The sequence below is a fragment of the Capra hircus genome, chromosome 6 (assembly GCF_001704415.2).
Source record: "Capra hircus breed San Clemente chromosome 6, ASM170441v1, whole genome shotgun sequence".
Taxonomy (NCBI): Eukaryota; Metazoa; Chordata; class Mammalia; order Artiodactyla; family Bovidae; genus Capra; species Capra hircus.
This window is the reverse complement of record NC_030813.1, coordinates 83,202,300-83,209,416: the sequence shown is the minus strand read 5'-3', so window position 1 is coordinate 83,209,416 and position 7,117 is coordinate 83,202,300.

Sequence of the window (7,117 nt, the reverse complement as noted above, 5' to 3'; positions counted from 1 at the left end):
CCATTCAAGCTATTAATACTTTTTGACTCTTGAAAATGCTGCATACGTTACAGTGTCCAGGAAACCCTTTCTCCTACTGTTTGGAATATTTGTCAGTATTTTCTTCATTAAGTTCTTCACTCAAATGTGACTTCTTTAGGGATTTTCCTTTCAGGATTAATTACTGTGTGTTATTATCTTATTTCTTATTTCCTTTGTGTTTATATTCTCTTTTATCACACTGGAATATATTTTGAATAATATCCTTGACTCCAAGGTCCTCTGCTGTGTTTCCAGTGCCTAGAATAAAGCCTGACACAGAAATTAAAACATGCATAGATCCCAAAATATATTTTAACAATTAACTGATATAAATATTTATAGGGCAATGGAAGTTACAAAAATGAGTCATAATCATAATTATACATAGTCAAGGCACAAATCTTAATTATACCATTTGAAAGTTTGGCAAATTATATATTCATACATATATGATATATATGTGTATATAATATATAAATAAAGTATATGTATATATATTATATACATATGTAATCTTAAGTGAACCATTTGAAAGTTTGGTTAATTATGTATATATATTATACATAAGTATATAATATACAATGATTTTATATATAATTATATATGTATAAACTATATACATACATGAACTCTCCAAGCAGCCAACACCAAAATTAACATGTGAAGTGAAATTTGCTCAGTTGTGTCCAAGTCTTTGCTACCCCCTGGATTATACAACCCACGGATTCCTCCAGGCCAGAATACTGGAGTGGGTAGCCTTTCCCTTCTCCAGGGGATCTTCCCAACCCTATGATTGAACCCAGGTCTCCTGCACTGCAAGTGGATCTTTTTTTTTTTTTTTTTTTGCAGGTGGATCTTTACCAGCTGAGCTACCAGGGAAGCTCAAGAACACTGGAGTGGGTAGCCTTTCCTTCTCCAGCTGATCTTCCCAACCCAGGAATCAAAGCTGGGTCTCCTGCATTGCAGGTGGATTCTTTACCAACTGAGCAAACAGGGAAGCCCAGTTTGGGATACTTGTTAAAAATCCAAGCAAAAAATTTAAATTGATGATAAGTTAGAAAAGAAGAAAAAGAAAGGGGAAACCCTCATAAGATTAAGTTTATCCTTCCAAGTTATTACTTTGATTGCTTTTTGGGTGTGGTTGGAATGAATTATTGAAATTGTTGAAACCAGTGCTTATCAAAGTGGATTGCTGAGGTTTCAGAAGGTACACTAGATTCAAAGTTTTAACTAAAACTCTGAAACTTCTAATGGAACAAATTTCTAATGGTTGTCAGCCTGTAAAGAAAAGGACCTTTTATGGTCCTTTCACATAGGTAATCATATATCCTGGTTGGCATGTAGGTGTTTCTATGTAACTGTTCCTGGGACTCCCTTTTATTCTAAAATGCGTCCTTGGAGGAAAAATTATATGGTCATCTTCTGACTTTTGGACCCTTTTCCTTTTTTTTAGAGAGGGATTAGTACTGATCTGATACAATGGAGGTTTTCGGCTTTCTTGCTCTGTCTCTTTTAAACCTAGATTATAGATTTTGATTTAAAAAGCAGTTGTACTTTCAAGAAACAGGAGACAGCGCAGCAGACATTGATTGCTGCCTTGACCTCATTATGTTGATAAGGGCATTTGTGAATATTGTCTAAGTTAAGGTAATAAACACTCCAGGTAGAAGGTTAATGACACATTTAGCAACAGTGGGGTGCCCGGCAGTTTTTCACAGAAAAACCAGTTCAAGCTGGTAAACCTTCTGTCTTGTCCATGTAGAACAAAACGTCTCATGTTTCTGCAAACTGAATATGATTCAAGTAGAGGCTAATAGCATGCAGAGAATTCAGCAACTGGCTGACTACATTGTTTTCCCAAAGAATAACAAACTTAAAATGTTGTCAAGTCATTTTTTAACAGCAATTTTCTGTAATCTTTTGGGCTTCCCTGCCAGGATTCTGCTAATCTGGACCTTACTGCTGGCTAACACTGAAGACAGCATTATAACAAATTTATGAACTGAGTCATTTTCCACATTCATTCAGCTAATGATAAAAACAAGTCATTATATTTTAAGCATGTTTATAACTCTCTTATTTAATACAAGAAGCACATACAAATGCTGTTAGGCTGCTTTCCCCTGAAATAACCATGCTAAGACTAACAGCATCTGTAGGCTAAAGATGCCTAGTATACTCAAAATTGAAAATAACTGATTCAAAATTCCTCAGTGATCGCTATTAAAGCCTAATGTTTTAGCATTAGGACATACTACCATCATTATAAATTAGAATTCTAATGGTTTAAATCAAATAAATTGTCTTATGATGTGATGAATATAAGTATATGCTTTTACTTGCATGGACTTCTCATTAATTTGTCCGAAAACCACTGTGCATTCACTATAGGAGGGAATAGTGTGGAGATTACTTGACGGGACAACACAATAGAGGAGAGAAGTGTACTGAGAAATAGAGGAGAAAGCACATCAATGTAAAAGATAATGAAAAGTGAGACAGTGAAGAACAAGAAATGAATGAATGAAAATGGCAGGGCTTTTGGAGGAATATTCAGGGGAGAAAGTGTTTTCAGTAAATTTAGATAAAAAGTAAGTTGAAATTTGGTAACAGCTAGATGGGCTTTAACTCTCATCTATGCTTGAATTTCCACAGCTAAGAAAAATATAAGTGCAATGCTTTATTCCATTTTTGACTGATTGTGAGCCTTTTTTTTTAACCAGATAAAAGTTGATGTAAGAGTTTGGGAGGAAATATGGGGCATTTCAGTGTCAAAAAAGTAATTGGTGGCCCCAGCATGCTCCCTGTTAAATCAGTACTTGATTCTTAAATACGCTATTGATGCAAAGAAAGGGGAATTTTAAGAATTGTTATGAATAGTGTAAAAGACAATCAATAAGGGAAGATGGATACCTAGAATGATTGAAATTTCAGGTCTTGGCTATGATAGACCTTAAACTGGCAGTAAGGGAAATGATTTTATACTATCAAATTCTAAGATTAGTCTTTGGTGGGGCAATATAACCAGTGATGCTTAAAGAATAGTTATCCTAATTAATTTGTTATTCTTATTAACTCAGAAGGTAGTTAATACTTGCCTAAAATTTAAAATCTCCTTATATATGGATATTTTATATTGGTAATAAATTGAATGACTCAGTCATAAACATAATTTAATCTCATTTAAGACTTGGATTATAGTTTATCTGTACCAACATGATTTTTAGTAGATGAATAATGCTTGCCCACCCCCAACATCTACACACTAGTCTACAGAATCTGTGACTATGTTAATGTATATTGCATAATAGAATTTACAGTGTGATTAAATTAAGGATTTTGAACTAGAGAGCATCCTGGATTGATAGGTTGGGCCCAATATAATCCTATGTTTTCTTTTTTTTAAACTTAATTTCTTTTTTAATTGAAGTGTATTGACTTACAATATCATGTTTCCGGTCTATAGCACATCAATTCACATATTTATATATGTGGTTTTTCATTCCCTGTTCTTACAGTAGGTCCTTGTTAGTTATCTATTTTATATATAGTAGTGTGCATATGTTGCTTGCAATCTCCAACTGTCCTTTCTCCTTTGGTAATCATAAGTTTATTTTCCATGTCTATGAATCTCTTTCTGATTTGGAAATAAGTTCATTTGAATATTTTCTTTTCTTTCTTTCTTTTTTTTTGATTCCACATGTAAGTGATATTGTAATGATATTTGTCTTCCTCTTTCTGGCTTATTTCACTTGGTATGGTATTCTCTAGGTTCATCTTATTTTCCTGCAAATTACATTATTTTTATGGCTTAGTAATATTCCATGGTATAAATATACCACATTTTCTTTATCCATTCATCTGTTGATAGACATTTACCTTGCTTCCATTTCTCAGCTATTGTAAATAGTGCTACAGTGAGTAGTTGGATACATGTATCTTTTCAAATTATAATTTTCTCCAGATATATACCCAACCAGAGAAACTTTCCCAGTTATAATCAGAAGAAGGAAATGTGACTAAAGGATAATGGTCAGAGAAATGTATAGTTGCTTGCTTTGAAGATGAAGAAGGAAAGCCGGAGACAAGAAAATCAGACAGAGGAGAAATACCATATGGCATCCCTTATATGTGAAATCTAAAAAGAAATGATACAAATGAACTTACTTACAAAAAAGAAACAAACTCATAGTCTTAGAGAATGAATTTATGGTTACTGGGGGTAGGCTGGAGGAGAAGGGAAAGTTAAGGAGTTGGGATAGACATGAACACACTGCTATATCTGAAATGCATAACCAAGAAGATCTTACTGTATAGCATGTGAAATTCTGCTCAATGTTATATAGCAGCCTGAATGGGAAGGCAGTTTGGGAGAGAATGGATACATGTATATGTATGGCTGAGTCCTTTCACTGTTCACCTAAAACTACCACAGCATTATTAATCAGCTGTACCACAACATAAATTTTAAAAGTTTAAAAGATAAAAAGAATAGAAATAAGCAGTACTGAGGGTCTAGAAAGGGCAATAAGATGGATTATCTCCAGAAACCTTGAGGAGAAATGGCAACCCTGACAACAACTGGTGTCAGCCTAGTAAGACCCATGTCAGACTTCTAACCTACAGAACTGCAAAATAATAATTTGTGCTGTTATAAAACACTGAGATTTGTTTCAGTTTGTATGAAAGTGATAGAAAACTAATATGTCATTTTTTATGGGAGAAAATTTGTGGTAGGAAAAATTCTGAGAATGATGTCCTCCATGGAAAGACTCCCTTCCTTGATCTCTGGGGCTCTAAATACAATATTATAATGCTCTTGAATATGTCAGTGAGTACACAGCAAAAGGAACTCTACAGATGTGATTAAGGGTACTAACCAGTTAATCTTAAAGATGGAAAGATTATCCTGGATTGTTTGGATGGGCCTAATCCAATCAAGGCTGTATATTGTCACCCTGCTTATTTAACTTGTATGCAGAGTATATCATGAGAAATGCTGGGCTGGAAGAAGCAAAGCTGGAATCAAGATTGCTGGGAGAAATATCAGTAACCTCAGATACACAGATGACACCACCCTTATGGCAGAAAGTGAAGAAGAACTAAAGAGCCTCTTGATGAAAGTGAAAGAGGAGAGTAAAAAGTTGGCTTAAAGCTCAACATTCAGAAAACGAAGATCATGGCATCCGGTCCCATCACTTCATGGGAAATAGATGGAGAAAGAGTGGAAGCAGTGGCTGACTTTATTCTTTGGGGCTCCAAAATCACTGCAGATGGTGATTGCAGCCATGAAATTAAAAAACACTTGCTCCTTGGAAGGAAAGTTATGACCAACCTAGACAACATATTAAAAAACAGAGACATTACTTTGTCAACAAAGGTCCAGCTAGTCAAGGCTATGGTTTTTCCAGTAGTCATGTATGAATGTGAGAGTTGGAATATAAAGAAAGCTGAGCACTGAAGTATTGATGCTTTTGAGCTGTGGTGTTGGAGAAGACTCTTGAGAGTCCCTTGGACTGCAAGGAGATCCAACCAGTCCATCCTAAAGGAGATCAGTCCTGGATATTCATGGGACAGACTGATGTTGAAGCTGAAACTCCAATACTTTGGTCACCTGATGTGAAGAGCTGACTCATTTGAAAAGACCCTGATGCTGGGAAAGATTGAGAGCAGGAGGAGAAGGGGACGACAGAGTATGAAATGGTTGGATGACATCACCGACCCAATGGACATGAGTTTGGGTAAACCCTGGGAGTTGGTGATGGACAAGGAGGCCTGGTGTGCTGCGGTTCAGTCAGACATGACTGAGCAACTGAACTGAACTGAATCCAGTCACTCTAGGTTTTTAGAAGGAGAGAGCTTTTTCTGTTCAGTGACAGAAGGGAGGTTGGAAATATGAGAACTCAACTCCCTGTTGTTGGTTTGAAAATAGATGGGCCATGTGAGGAGAAATATGGGTGGTACTTAGACTCTAAGGACAGCCATAGAGGACAGCCAGCAAAGAACTGGGGACTTAAGTCCTTGAGCTTTAGAGCATTGAATTCTGGCAGAACTATAATATGTGAACTTGGAAGCAGATTCTTTCCCAGAGCCTCTAGATAAGAGCTCATCCCAGCTGATACCTTGAAATATTTTGAGCATAGAACTTGATTGAGCCTATGCAAACTTCTGACCTACAGGATGTGAGCTAATAAATGCCTGTTGTTTTAAGTTATTAATTTCATGGTAATTTGTTACACAGAACCCTAATGTTTGTTGACTATTTCTTAATACCAAGCACTGCATGGGGCCATCCATATATTATGGAATATAGTATAGCAAGAAGGACAGAGTGGGGCTTGAAATTAAACCCAGTTAGTCCCACTTCTCCAAATTATTGGGCCTTCCCTAATGGTGCTAGTGGTAAAGAACCCACCTGACAATGCAGGTAGAGATAAGAAATGCGGGCTGGATCCCTGGGTTGAGGAGATCCCCTGAAGGAGGGCGTGGCAATCCACTTCCAGTATTTTTGCCTGGAGAATCCCATGGACAGAAGAGCCTGGCAGGCTACAGTCCATAGATGTCTCACAGAGTCAGACACAATTGAAGTAACTTATCAAGTAAGCAAGCAATCTTGGGCAAGTTAGTTAACTTTGATAAGCCTTATTTCTGAATTTTAATAATTGGGCTACTTTAAGTTTGAGAAGCACTAGCAATAGGCTAGCACAACTGCCCTCTGAGGTTAGAGATTTGTGGTAATGTAGTGTTTATTGTGTTGTGCAATGAACTATTAAAGCCTAAAAAAAAAAAAAAAAAGGAAGCTAAATGTGTTTTTCTGCTAGGGTATATAGGAGAATAAAACAAGCCTCTGGAATGCATCTATGATAATGGCTGGAATAGTAGGTGGTCAACAAACAAAAATGGATAAAAGTGGGTATTTAAGGGGACTTCCAGTTGATAGCACTCCTAAAACTTCTTTTAGGTTTAGGTTCATAAGTAAAGAAATGAAGCAAAAAATAAAGATAGAGGTCAATATAAGATACTGTCCCCTTATTGATGGGGCCCAGGTTGGAGCATGTGGTTTTTACATCTATTAGCCAGATGGACTTGCTAATAC